The sequence below is a fragment of the Grammomys surdaster genome, unplaced genomic scaffold (assembly GCF_004785775.1).
Source record: "Grammomys surdaster isolate TR1022 unplaced genomic scaffold, NIH_TR_1.0 332705, whole genome shotgun sequence".
NCBI classification, from domain to species: Eukaryota; Metazoa; Chordata; class Mammalia; order Rodentia; family Muridae; genus Grammomys; species Grammomys surdaster.
Window position 1 is genome coordinate 15,271 of NW_021627923.1, and position 15,208 is coordinate 30,478.

Genomic DNA, 15,208 nt, shown 5'->3' on the forward strand with positions numbered 1-15,208 from the left:
CAACAGATAAATACATCTTTATATGTGAAACAAAAACTGCCCTGTGGTGAGGATGGAATGCACCTCTTGGAATACCTTTCGAGGTGCAGGGAGGCAGCTGCCAGCCGCCAATGGCCGTACCTCTGGGGTTCTGCCTTAGCATTCACACTGAGGCTGCTTTTTCAACTATCTGTACAGTGACAGGAAATGACAGGAGGGCAGAGCTGGGCATGTCCCTTTAACGAGAAGCTTCCCGATAGATTACTCATGAATTCTGATGGAGATTTTAGCAGGGGGTGCTGTTGTCCGGGGTTATGGCTGCAAGGGTGCTTTCCTTCCCTCTCCTCTCACAGGTGGCAGAGCAGGGCACAGTCTGAAGACCTCATGGCCCGATCCTGTTCACTTGCTTGCTTGCTTGTCCACTCTTTTCTTTGTCTTTCCCATCCACCCAGTGCCCTGACAGATCTGTGAGGTTTCCAGGTCTTCTCCAGCAGCTGGATCAGTCTGATGCACAGTCCCAAACACAAATGTGCAAACACAGCAGCAAGCATTGAGCTCATTTTGCTGATGACATTTTGTGACTGTTTCAAGATTCATTTTACAGCTGTTAATATTTACTAATAGACAGGTCAATATTAATTTAAATAATGTATGTGCTGAGTGTGTTTGGCTTGCATGTATGTGCACTGCATGTGTGCCTAGTGCCTGCGGAGGTCAGGAGAGGGCATCAGATCCCCTGGAGCCAGAGTTATGGTTGGTTTGATTTTGAGTGCTGAGAACTAAGCCTGGGTCCTCTCTAGCACCGACTAACATTTGAAGAAAAGGTTACAATAAAAGCATTTAAAAGGTGAAGGTATGATAATCAGGGAACTTGGGAGGCTGAGGCAGGAGGATTATGACTCCAAGGCTAGCTTGGGCTCTGTAGTGAGGAACAATCTAATCCCTCCAGTGCCAGCAACAAAGGAAACAAAGACAGTAGACAAAATGAAAAGGAAGACATTCTATCTACAAATCTGAGTTTGGGGAGGGAGAAAGACTGTCGCTAGTTTTCATACCTACTTCTCTTTGTCAGGCTTTAGAGACAACAGAAACAGAATTGAGGTGTCCACTATGTGGGTCTTAAAAGTCAAGTTCAGAGAATTGACATCCCCCAATTACTAACCAAAGGATTCGTGTCAACTAAGTTCACACCTAAAGAATGCAGAAATAAAGTTCTAGTTAATGCATTTTTAAAAGGTTTATTTGCATTTATAGATCTCTGTGTGAGAACACGCCATGTTGTGTGAGTATCCACAGAGGCCAGAAGAGGGCATCGGTTCCCCTGGATCTAGAGTTACAGGTGGTTATGAGCTGCCCAGTGTGAGTCCTCTGGAAGAGTAACAAGTGTTGACTGCTGGTGCCATCTCTCTGTCCCTCAGGTGACTGCTTATAATAAGACATGTATCTCCGCTAATCAAAGAAGGCCACCATTAAGAAGGGTCGCTATGGTTTCTTTTAAGGAATTATTATTGTGTGTGTTGTGAGAGTGTATGTATCATGATACATGTGAGTGTAACTGTATGTTTGTGCGTGTATGATTGTGCATGAGTGTATAGGAGTGTGTGTATGTGAGTATGCATGTGAGTGTGAATATGTGTGTTCGAGTGTGTATATGTGTGTGTGTATGAGTGTGTGTGAGTATGATTGTGTGTGAGTATGTAAGTGTGTATAGGTGTGAGTGTATGTGTATATGAATGTGTGTATATATGAATGTGTGTGACTATGAGTGTGTGTGTGTGTGTGTGATGCTTGGCTCGATCTTCCCACTTTTATGTGTGTCCTGTGGGTGGTGCTTTCATCTCCAGACTTACCAGTCAGATTTCCTCGCCTACTGAGTAGTTTCAAAGCAGCGTCACTCTGACCATTGTGACATCTACTATTAGAAACAAACGCGGGCCAGCCAACTTGAGTTAGAACCTTCACATTTTGAGTTCTGGTGAGGACAGGTTAACAAACTCTTCTACAAGGCTGTATTTGCAACTTCTACTTTTATTAAAAGTAGAAGGGTCAATAAATATCTTCAACAAAATTATAGAAGAAAACTTCCCTAACATAAAGACCGAGATGCCCATAAACATACAAGAATCCTAAAGAATGTCAAATAGACTAGACCAGAAAAGAAATACCTCCTGTAACATAATAATCAAAACACCAAACGCACAAAACAAAGAAAGAATATTAAATACAGTAAGGGAAAAAGGCCAAGTAACATATAAGGCAGACCTATAAGAATTACACCAGACTTCTCAACAGATACTATAAAAGCCAGAAGATCCTGGGCAGATGTCATACAGACCCTAAGAGAACACAAATGCCAGCCCAGGCTACTATACCCAGAAAATCTCTCAATCACCATAGATGGAGAAACCAAGATATTCCATGACAAAACCAAATTTACACAATATCTTTCCACAAACCCAGCATTACAAAGGATAATAGTAGGAAAGCTCCAATACAAGGAGGGTAATTATACCCTAGAAAGAGCAAGAAGGTAATCCTCTTCCAATAAATCCAAAAGAAGATAGTCACACAAAGATAATTCCACCTCTAATAACAAAAAATAACAGGAAGCAACAATCACTGTTCCTTAATATCTCTTAACATCAATGGACTCAATTTCCCAATAAAAAGACATAGGCTAATGGACTGGATACGTAAACAGGACCCAGCTACATACAGGAAACCCACCTCAGTGACAAAGACAGGCACTACCTTAGAGTAAAAGGCTGGAAAACAATTTTTCAAGGAAATGGTCCTAAGAAACAAGCTGGAGTAGCCATTTTAAAACCTCCAGTCCAAGAACACAAAGGGAGGGACTCATGGCTCCACCTGTATAGGTAGTTGAGGGTGGCCTTGTCAGCCATCAGTGGAAGTGGAGGGCCTTGGTACCTGAAAGTTTGGATTCCCTAGTGTTGGGGAATTTGAGAGCAGGGAGGCGGGAATGGGAGGATGGTGGGAGCACACCCTGATAGAAACTCCCAGAATTATATGGATTAGACATAACAGAGGCAGGCCACCAGAAGACTAGATTCCAGAATTCAAACAAAATATTATCTTGATACTAAAATTTGTTTTGAGAATTGCATATTGCAGAATACACAGCCTTGGTGTATCTACTCATCAAGCAAGCTGAGCAGACCTGCTCAAACCTCTGATGTCCTGGAATTTCAGCTGGATGCAGTGAAGACACAGAGTCAGAGGCTTATCAATTTACTCTTCCCTCCTGCCCCTCTTCTAATATCTCAACGCCCGTAATCAGCTTGAAGAAGTTAATGAAGAGTCGGCGCCCCTATTCCCTGGGCTTGGGGACCGAGATGGTTAATATTGGGCTGTCTTTCTAGGGAAAAATAGTGGTTTTGTTGGAACAGGGAGGAATAGCTAGGATTTATTGCACAGTCATAACCTATTGGTAGACATCTGTATAATTATTATTAAGTTGAAGTTATAATTTTTTAAATGGTACAAAATTTACTTTTATTTCAAATTTAAGGTTTTCATTGGTACAAGTTTCTTATTGATATAGAAGTGAGATTAATATTGTTGCTATCACAGGCATTGCGCCTATATAACACATTTAGGAATACAAGGCTTAGGCTCAGTCCTTCTTTAACTTTTTTTTCACTGATTTGAGATGGTTAGCCTGTGAATCAAGGGCCTATAGCAAATTCATGGCTCTGAGTTTATTGTTAGGGTGTTTTCTATATTGTATTTAGAAATAGCTGAGAGGAGTTAACAGACAGCAGTCCATATTGCCTTACATGGATAGTTGGTTTTCAAAACATCAGAAGTCCACAGAATTGATGTTACAAATATTTCTGTATTAATGTTCATTTTGATTAGAGACCTGTCTGCTCCTGAAAGCTTCCCTGTCTTGGATTCTAAGAAGAAATTGTGCGTATTTGGAGTTACTCCAGTTGTGGTGAGACAGCCACTAGGCAAGAATTGCCTCTTTTCATCTATAGACAAATTACTGTCCAGAAAAGGACACACTTGCAGAATAGTCAACTGATTATATCTGCCAAGACAGAGTAATCAGCCCTTAATAATTCTGCATCACAAGGTCTGTCAGATGATCCTGGGCCAGAAGGCTGAAGATGGGATGCTCTGACGTTTTGTAGTATAGGGACTGACCAGGTGTTCAGCGGTCTCTATAAATTGGCTAAGTTTTAGAAGCTAGGCTTTGTGCTTCCCATAATTTCAGTTAATTCAGTCATTCTGGATTTCTGATGGGGTTGAAGACTTATAGTCTCATAGCCAATCTCGGCTATTTGATTTGAGAGAAAAGATTTGAGAGGATGGTTTTCAGCTGACATTCATTCTAAAGCCAAGAAAAAAAGCCAGGTTCAGAACTAAGTCTTTTAGTTAGGAGAGATGACAGAGGTTCTGTTTAGTCAACAAAATGATGGACTGGGTATTAGGTCTATCTTGTACCTTACTGATACAAATTGGTATAGTTATGCTCCAATTGTATTTTGAGAGAAAAATTTTGTTTTGACAGGAAGGGTGATGTGTAGGAGGAGCTAAGCTGGGAGGAGTAAGGAGAGGAGGAGGAGCTAGGAGATGAGAGAGAGAGAGAGAGAGAGAGAGAGAGAGAGAGAGAGAGAGAGAGAGAGAAAGAAACATGGAGGTGGATGTTCACGTGTCTCTGCCAGTCAAAGGTAGTTGGTATATCTAGGTTGGTAGTTGGTATATCTAGGTTGGGTATTGGGTTACACTTCTGATTGTATGGGCATCTTGTTATTGAGCATTACCAAACTTATAACGCCTTTGATTAACATTTTTAAGAAGTTACTAATAAAAAAAGAAAAAAATTAATTACTTAAAATTAAACATATAAAATTTAAAAAAAAGAAGTACTTTAAACAGAGTATTCTGTGCCTGTCTTTTAACATTAGATCTTTTCATTCAGAAATATAATCTGAGCATTTTCCCATTGAATTGAATATTCTAATGCTCCATGATGTCTTAAGTTTGAGTTCCAACATACTGTGCCAAAGCCATGGTCTCTGCTTAGCAGAAAAGCAAACTAGTACACAAAATGTTGTATGACATTTTAGGAATTTTACTGTTTGAAAACTGCTTCCTGTTCCTGCTTACACCATTATAGGCAGCTATAGAGTATTCTACCTAGTGTTTCAATTAATACCATAACATATTCTATCAGATTCTTGCAATTATTTTCAGTGACAGATGACTGAGGACTTTATAGTTTTCATTGAAATGCTCTTTTATGTCTAATCGCCACTACTACCTCGTTCTTGCCGCTTGGCTATCAGGATAAACTATGAGCAACCCCCCCTTTTACATCTAGAAAGAGGTGGACAGATTTTTGGAGATTTTACTTTGAGTGTGGGTTAAGATTATGTAACTCAGAGTGACCTAGAACTTACTGTCAAAAGAGAAACGTATTTAACTGAAGGAAAGGGTATCTAGAGACTGCCCCACCTGGAAATCCATCCCATATACAAACACCAAACTCAGATGATATTGTGGATGCTGGGAAGTGCTTGCTGACAAGAGCCTGATATAGCTGTCTCCTGAGAGACTCTGCTAGAGCCTGACAAATACAGAGGCAGACGCTTGCAGCCAACCATTGGACGGGATCCCTAATGGAGGAGTTGGAGAAGGGTCTGAAGGAACTGAGGGGGTTTGCAACCCTATGGGGGTAGCAACAGTGTCAACTGGCTGGACTCCCTGGAGCTCCCAGGGATTGGACTACCAACCAAAGAGTACACATGGAGGGACCCATGGCTCCAGTCGAATATGTGGCAGAGGATGGCCTTGTTGGACATCAGTGGGAGGAGAGGCCCTTGGGCCTGAGGGTGTTCTATGCCCCAGTGTAGGGGAATGCCAGGGCTGGAAGGAAGGAGTGGGTGGGTGGGTGGTGGAGCACCCTCATAAAGGCAGGGGGAGGGGAGATGGGATAGGGGGTTTCCGAAGGGGAGGAAAATTAGAAAGGGGAAAATAATTGAAATGGAAATAAAGAAAATAGCCAAAAAAAAGAGAGAGTAACATATTTAATGTCCATTTCTGGATGCTGAAGGTCTTATGGCAGAAGGTGTCACAGCAGCAAGAGCATGAACCAGAGGGAGAGGACACTTGGTAGGTCTGGAAGCCGGAGAGCAACTCAGGGATTGAGCTCAGGCTTTTAGAACAACCTGTCTCATGAACAGTAACTCAGGAGTCTCAAAGAACTTCCTTAATCCATCTTGAGAGTGCCTCCGATGACCTAATGACCTCCTATTAGGTCCCACTTTTTAAAGATTTCCACCACTGAAGACCAAGCATCCAACAGTGAACCCTGGGAAACTTTCAAGCTGTATTTAAGCCATAACAATTTGCTTCAAAGAAAAAACATCTCCTAACTGTGATGCTTAACTTTACGTGCCAATTTGGCTAGGCTGTGTCTTTTTCTAACATCACACGCATGGATATTTGCTTGCTACACATATGGACAGTTGATCTGTCATTCCCACAGGTCTGTGGTGTTTGCCTTCAGTAACACTATTCTTTTCCATCGATTCACTCTCACAGGAATCTCAACAAAGTGTTCAGAAAGCGATTCTGTTGTCTATGACTGTGACCACGGCTTGATCCTTGGTGACTCTGAAGAGGGTGGCGGGGCCATTTGGGAGCAATGTTCCATCACAGAGAGCACCAAGTGGATCTTTAGTACATTGTTCTTTGATGCTTAAATAATTATCTTGCTTCTTCAGCATCTGTAACTATTTTCTTATTTCTTTTAGTCCTGCTATAGAAATTTCCTCAGATTCCACATATCTATAATTTCCATGGGTGGGAAAATCAACCTAATGTGTTCTTGTTGCAATAGACTCCATGGTTGTTATTATTCATATTTGGGAAGGCTTCATATGTCAGCTCTCCAAGGTGAGTGAACATGAGAGTGAACACTTGAGGCTCAGAGAGCTGGATGCCTAACTTCAGGTTACTTGGGAACCAAAAAATGAGACATTTCAGGTTTTAAATGTCCAACCATAGCATTGCCTGGTGGACAAATGGCCTCTTATGACAGAAAAATAACTGATAAAAACCATATCAAATGAGCTAGCTCTAAGACACAATGAAATTAAGGGATCCGTGAAGACAAGAGGTGTATGTGTCAAGCTTGGTATTCCTGACAACAGGTTATACATACAAGTACATGCATGTGTGCTGTTGAAGCAATTATTTAAATCGGCCACTGGTCAAGCCAACTATCTAAGCTGTGGCAGCTCTGCCTAGCTCAGTCACCATGTTTCCAGGCTGGTGGCCACGTGCGCGCTGCAGATAGAAATGGCCAGCAAGAGACACCAGCCCTGCCACCCATGAGACGTCAACGTGGGAGATGGCTTTGCCAATCTCCCACACTGTCTCCACAAGGCTGGACATTGCCCAGACCATCCCACCATTCACGTGGGCCCAGTAGGAAAATGAGACTCTAATGCTTAAATTATCCAAAAGCTTATATATTTGGTAATGATCAGTAACAAGATGCCCATACAATCAGAAGTGTAACGCAATACCCAACCTAGATATACCAACTACCATTGACTGCTACAGACACGTGAACATCTGCCTCCATGTTCCCCTCTCTCTCCTTCCTCCCTCCTAGCTCCTCCTCTTCCTTCTCCTCCTCTCCTCCTTACTCCTCCCACCTTAGCTCCTCCTACAGTGTGCATATGTACACACACACACACACACACACACACACACACACACGATACTTGCAATGAATGAACAATACCAACTAGAAATAAAATTTTATTCTTGCTCTTCTACCTTAGGTTCCAAAGAACCTATCTCTCCTTCTATAACTGCATCATATGCATATAGTCTGCATATCCAGCTATAGCTTAAGGTGAATAGCTAAGTGTACAAATATTTATCAGGTTATACCAGATCAATTAACGTGATTCCGAGATACATGAGCATGCATTCTGATTTCAACTGCAGGCTCATCCTTTGAGGTTTTCTAATTATTCTGGGCCCAAAGGAGAAGCTATCTGGATTTCTTAAACGTTATTTTTCTCTGCATCTTTCTTTTTGGAGACCCTGACTTGTTTCCCTTTGTCTTTTGAGATCACTACAGTGGGTCCCCAGAGGACATTGACGTTGACAGAGAAAAACCAAAGGACCCTTTGTGACTTCAACCACATGTCATAACAAAAATAACGCTTAGCATGCTTCTGAGGGATTGACTTTCAAGCAGGAACTGGCTTGTTTTGGAAACTTCCCTAATGACATTGTTATTATTGCTCTGTGAGTGATTAGGTTGATAGATCAGACCCCACTTGCAAATTAGTGCAGTCCCTGCTGGCAGGAGCAGGGGACCCCTCAGAGCAGAAGCGGTGTGACTCTCAAGCTTAGGTGCAGCTTCCTTCTCTGGTGAAAACTGTTATCTTTCTTTAAGTTTTTTATTTGTCATAGTCTCCCCCTAAACAATGTTTTCTTAATAATAAAAAAAAGATCTGAGGTTTTTGAATCATATCTCATCTTGGCACAACTTATATAACGTTTGAGACTTTTGAAGAGTAAATTTGCAGACATCAGCTGCTGCTTCGAAAGGTCAGGAGAGCCCCAGATGCTGTATTAGAATGCATTTGTCTAATGCCTTTTAACTGTGCCCTGCACACAGTAGGAGCGTAAGAAGTATGTTCTGGGTGCTGAACGGGTACCCTGTTACTGGAAACACATACTGTAAGTCAGGGCTGAGGCTGTTTTCACAGATGCCACTGGGGTGCAGTCATTCATTCTTGACCTTCTGATGCCTTCATTAGGGTGTCTTGACTCATGCTAAGATGCTGGCTGCTGGCTCGACCTGAGGATTCCTATAATTCAAAACTGATTTTTACAGTCTCCTCACACTCCACAAAGGTCAAGAGGCTAGATAAACAACTTCCTACAGCTGCTGCGACCTCGGGCACACTCCTGCAGTAGAAAGCGTGTGCTGAAGAGATAAACACATCGGGTTGTGTCTACCCACCCACCTACGCTTTTCTGCGTCTGAACTTGACCCCTAGCAATTAATATTAAAAACAGACTTAGTGCTAATGACTAAGAATTCAAAAGCAATTGTGCTGAGCTGAAATGACCAGCGTTCCCAGGAGGTTAGCTTTCCACGCAGGGTTTGAGTTCAGCTTTGAGTCCCTCAGCCTGGTTCAGGCTCTTATCTTATCTTTTGGGAGCTATCACATCTGATTGCTGCCCAGCATCAGGGCCCTTCTGAATCCCTACTTGACTAATGTGGATCGAGAATTGTTCTCTAAAGATTCACTTACACGTACACAAATATTTTCCCCAAATTTCGCTTTCTTTGTGACCTCTCAAGGTTGCTTCTAGCTCTGAGATTCTGTGATATGCTGGATGTGATACGAAGTTGGTGGGTAATTTTTATTTTCGGTGACAGAAGCCACTAGTCAGAGCTCTACTGGCATTCAAGTAAAACAATCTGTTGTTTGATTGCCTTTTATGGTTCCCATAAATACGACTGATGGTTCAGAGGCTTAAAATGAGCAGGAAACAGATTTTTTTTTCCTGCCCAAGGCTTTAAGAAATGAAGTTTAGGGAGGAGATCTGACTTTGTAAGATTTGTTCATTATGAGGAAAAGTTGGGAAGGGCTTCCATAAACAGTAAATTTCAGCCAAGGCTTGTTAGTTCCGAGTTGATTTTTCTGTCCAGTAAACCACAGTGACTTTGTCACAAGAGCTGACAAGTGCAGTGTTGCTGATTGTCTCGTTTGCCAAATAACCTTCCAGATGCCATTACTCACGCTGGTTAGAAACATCCACATTTCTTTCTATCTCAAATGTTTCTCATAGAATCACGTTTTATTCATGCGTATTACCCTTAGGTTCCTGATATGAACGTCTCAATCACCCTCCTTTTTAAAATTCACGGATATATTGCCATTATTATTATTATTATTATTACTATTATTATTTTGGTTTTTCGAGACAGGGTTTCTCTGTGTAGCCCTGGCTGTCCTGGAACTCACTCGGTAGACCAGGCTGGCCTCGAACTCAGAAATCTGCCTGCCTCTACCTCCCAAGTGCTGGGATTAAAGGCATGCGCCATCACCGCCCGGCCTTATTATTATTTTTAAAACATAAATTTTCTACCGAAAATAAACCCCCAAAACCTGCTCACTCCCATTTTTATTTGCAGAGGCAGATGCGGAGTGTGGGGCAGTCACTGTTGTATAGAACTTTTACTGAGACCCAGGCTGATGATGTCTGCACCCTACCCCCCCTTTGCCTGATTGCTTGGGGAGCACTTTTCAAGATCAGAGAGTCCCCTGTCTCCTGATTAGCATTCAGAGAACCTTGACAACTGGGGATGGAGCCACAGGAGGGAAGCAGGCTGCTGCTTAAATGGTGGAAAGCCATGTTGTGGCTGATAAGACCTGGAGTGATAAATCTCCAACAGCCCTTTGGCCCCAGGAACCACAGAGCAGCCCCTCTCAGGCACCCATCCACAGATGATGAACTTTTACTTTTCTCAGCATCATCCGAGGGCAGCCATGTGGGTGAAAAGGTGTCAGCTCGTGGTCTGCACTGGATACCTGTCAGTTGGTTTACAGATAATTGACAGATCCCAGAGTGTTTTGGAACGCAGCACTTAAGACCAGAAACAGAGCAGCAGGACCCACTAAGAAGTGTCAAGAGCTCCTAGCAACAGGCATCACCAGTCTAGTGCAGAATATATCTGCTTTCTGAAAGTCCCAAGGATTATTTGATAAAGGCTTAGGTTTTAGATGTACATTATACATAAACCTATACATGTGTATGGTTGTTTTTAATTTAAAGCTGGGCAAAATTACACTTGTCACCTGAAGAGAATATTGATGAGACTCTAAAGATTATCTGCAGAGCCCTTCAATGAGGGAAGAAAAGTGCAGGTACTAGACTAATGTCTTGTGATGGTTTGCAGGTACTCACTGCGTGCCTGGGGTCTTTCAGGGTTGTCATGGTGGAACTAAATGTCCCTAAGGACCAGAGTGGTATATGGCACATCTTGGTTATTGAATAGCCCCCTGAATGAGTAAAAAGCTACCCATAAGCTTTACTGAGTCTTGTACCTGGTTCGTGTTCTGAAAGCCTATATGAGGTAGGCTAGTGGTAAGTACCCGGCCAAGATGACAGGGCTGTGGAATGGTTGGCTTGGCGCAGGGTATGGAATTAAATTCCATTTAGCATAAGACAGACGTTTACCACACACTAAATGTTCTGCTACGCACACTGGGCAATAAGGATGATGTGTGCATTGCCCCTGTCTGCAAAGAGTTTTAAAGCTAATTAGAGGGATGGGGCTAAAAGCCTTTTTGAACAGTAGTATATTTTCAGAGTCTAAATAATACAGTATTGAATTGTCTGTCGTCACTGTGGGGGATGTTACTCTCTTTCATTTAACTTCAAACAGTCTATGGCATTAAGTTGAATCATAGGACCTTCCAGTGAAATAAGATTGTTCAGAAATATTTGATACTTTTCAGTTCATCTCTCTTTATCGTTTGAAAGGAGGACATGGAAAGGCTATGTCTGAGGTCACAAACTACACAGATAACAATGTTCAGTCTTTCTCCAGGCCTTTGCATGCCGAAGCCCCAGGCTCCTGCCAACAGCTTGCTTTACTTCTGTTCGGTGACGACAAACTTCTATTACACGTTCTCAGACAGATGCATCTTGTACTGAATTCTACTCCTTACAAATAGGTCAGTTCCCATTGTGCATGTGTTGCTATCTTTCTCTGTCAAAATCAACCCAGGCCACCACCAAAACAAGCATTTTGGGCTCATACCCATAATCTGTAAAGAATAATAAATGTGTGAACTCACTAATAATATCTAACACTTCTTGAGCCTGGGATGACTGGCTTTTGCTTTCACCTAACACCCAATATCCCAGGAAAAGGACATTAGGGAACTTGTTTAAGGCTTCAAATATAGTATGTGCCAGAATCATAGACCCAGCCCATGTCACTTGAACCCAGCAACCCCCTGAGCCACTGAAATATGACAATGCCCATCAGAACACTTACCAGCTAGACTCTGTGTCCACAGACCGCTCTTTAAACACACCCATCTTCCCAATAGGAGAGACCCTCGCACCAGACTTATTTTTGGTTGCTGCCTGGGAGTTTAAACTCAAGGGTCATGACCCACCCCAAACCCCAACAAGCTCTCATATTTGCTATGGTTTTTCTTTCTTCTTTGGTGAACCCATCAGATTTAGTGAAGAGCCTGGAAGAACTAGATTGGTTTGAAAATCCTCTAAAAGCATGCAATTTGGCTCTCTGCTCCTCCCTGTTCCAGAGATCGCCGTATCTTCTTGTGCAGTGCCAGCCTCATCCCGTAGACAAAATGGTGAAGGTCGGTGTGAACGGATTTGGCCGTATTGGGCGCCTGGTTACCAGGGCTGCCTTCTGCTCTCCATCTGGTGGCAAAGTGGAGATTGTTGCCATCAACGACCCCTTCATTGACCTCAATTACATGGTCTACATGTTCCAGTATGATTCCACCCATGGCAAGTTCAACGGCACAGTCAAGGCTGAGAATGGGAAGCTTGTCATCAACGGGAAGGCCATCACCATCTTCCAGGAGCGAGATCCCGCTAACATCAAATGGGCCGATGCTGGTGCTGAGTATGTCGTGGAGTCCACTGGCGTCTTCACCACCATGAAGAAGGCTGGGGCCCATTTGAAGGGTGGGGCCAAAAGGGTCATCATCTCCACCCCTTCTGCCAATGCCCCCATGTTTGTGATCGGTGTCAACCACGAGAAATACGACAACTCACTCAAGATTGTCAGCAATGCGTCCTGCACCACCAACTGCTTAGCCCCCCTGGCCAAGGTCATCCATGACAACTTTGGCATTGTGGAAGGGCTCATGACCACAGTCCATGCCATCACTGCCACTCAGAAGACTGTGGATGGCCCCTCTGGAAAGCTGTGGCGTGATGGCCGTGGGGCTGCCCAGAACATCATCCCTGCATCCACTGGTGCTGCCAAGGCTGTGGGCAAGGTCATCCCAGAGCTGAATGGGAAGCTCACTGGCATGGCCTTCCGTGTTCCTACCCCCAATGTATCCGTTGTGGATCTGACATGCCGCCTGGAGAAACCTGCCAAGTATGATGACATCAAGAAGGTTGTGAAGCAGGCATCTGAGGGCTCACTGAAGGGCATCCTGGGCTACACTGAGGACCAGGTTGTCTTCTGTGACTTCAACAGCAACTCCCACTCCTCCACCTTTGATGCTGGGGCTGGTATTGCTCTCAATGACAACTTTGTAAAGCTCATTTCCTGGTATGACAATGAATACGGCTACAGCAACAGGGTCGTGGACCTCATGGCCTACATGGCCTCCAAGGAGTAAGAAACCCTGGACCACCCACCCCAGCAAGGACACTGAGAGCAAGAGAGAGGCCCTCGGTTGCTGAGGAGTCCCTGTCCCCAACACTGAGCATCTCCCTCACTATTTCCTTCCCGGACCCCCATAACAACAGGAGGGGCCTAGGGAGCCCTCCTTACTCTCTGAGATACCATCAATAAACGTTCTGCACCCAAAAAAAAAGCATGCAATTTAGGGTATTACACAGTGCTGGCAAAAAGGCAGTTTTTAGTGTGTGTGTGTATGTGTGTGTGTATGTGTTCTTTGTTTCTTTCTTTTTTCATTTTCTTTCCAAGAGGGGAGAGGGGGATGTTTTGATGTGGGGAAAGCAGTTTCCATGAGGACAGTTATTCCTTGATTCTTCTAGAGCAGTAGGCCAGGCCTGAGCCCTGTGGGGCAAGGGGTGGGAGTGCCCTGTGACCCACCTAGGAGGTTATCAGATTTGAACAGGTTCATGAAACTCAGCTTGAGAAAGAGCCATTGAAAAGCTGGCAAGACAGAGGCCTTGTCCCTGACTCTTAGGGTGGAAGGCAGGGCTCTGAGCAGGAAGTACCCTGATGTGCTGACAGTGAGGAAGCAGGCCATGTTTTTGTTTGTTTTCTCATAAAGTGCTGATGAACAAATGAAGGAGTGCATTAAGGAGCTCTGGAGGCAAGCTGTGAAGAGAGATTGGGGTTTATCAGCCTTTCAGCCAGGTTTCCTCTGGAAAGAATGCTTACACACGCAGGTCCTGTCTGCACGTCCACTCCCACCCTGGCGTCCCTCCCTGCTCGCGCCCCTCCCTGCATGCGTCCTTTGATAACTTCGAATGCCTCAAAAACCAAGTCAGCCCTTTGTGGCAGATGGGCACGTGCTTGGGGTCATAGGTTCCTGGATTACAGAAACAAATGAAAGAGAGATAAGGCCTGTTTCCACGGAACAAATAGCCCCCTTCTTGATTTTTTGTTTTGTTTTTTTTCTATTTATGACTGGGAATCCTAAATTAATTTCTGTCCTCTCTTAAAGAGAGTGATTAAAAAAACAAAAGCAAACAAAAACAAACAAACAAAAAGACTAAAACCAGGAAGTGAGACAGGGTTCCTTTTGGGATCGATGTGAGTATGTCTGGATCAAAGACCCCACCTGACACAAACCTGGGAAACCTTACAACATGAGGAAAGCACACCCGCAGCCACGAATGGCGTTCCATTTAGAAGACCAACGGTCTTTGAGAATACGTGTTAGAAAGCATGAGTTTGAGTCCACTGTGGAGGCCGCATAGGACAGAAGCCTAAATGGTCTGATCAGAGCTTAGTGGCTGTAGAGGCAGCTTTCTCTGTTTGCAGACACTCCAGCCTTGACGGTTGTTCTATTTTCTCCTGAGTCCAAAGGAGTCTGTCTCTGGAGAGCTAGAATGGATGTCCTCGGCATAAAGAGGTATCTAGAAGTCAAAGAAAATCAACCTTGACCACAGTGGCCCCCCACCGAGGCTTTCAAGGGTTTTACAGAGGGTCATTTTAGTCCCCGAGACTTCAAATAATTCCAAGGAGTAAGACATAGCAATACATGGTTCAAAATGAGTTTGATCCAATTCTTAGGGCTTTTCCAGGTATTTTGAAGTATACATATATTCTTTACAATACATGAACACACAATGAAAATAGTATCATAGACTTTTGGGGTGGGGCGGGGAAGAGAGTGGCTTCTGTATTGGAAGGAGATTACATTTTTGACTTGAAGCTTACTGCCCAGAAACAAAGCTTAACATAAGCTTGGTTCTTTCTTTCCTAAGTGTATGCCAACAGATCACATATCTGACAACGAAA

At 43.5% G+C, this 15,208-nt stretch overlaps 1 pseudogene across 1 annotated transcript; it reads left to right on the top strand.

Annotated features, from left to right (window-relative positions):
* The first annotated feature begins 12,310 nt into the window (after positions 1 to 12,310).
* LOC114616616 lies at positions 12,311 to 13,577 on the top strand (annotated as a pseudogene). The gene has a single exon (XR_003710668.1). The product of XR_003710668.1 is annotated as a glyceraldehyde-3-phosphate dehydrogenase pseudogene (transcript).
* Positions 13,578 to 15,208: the final 1,631 nt, after the last annotated feature.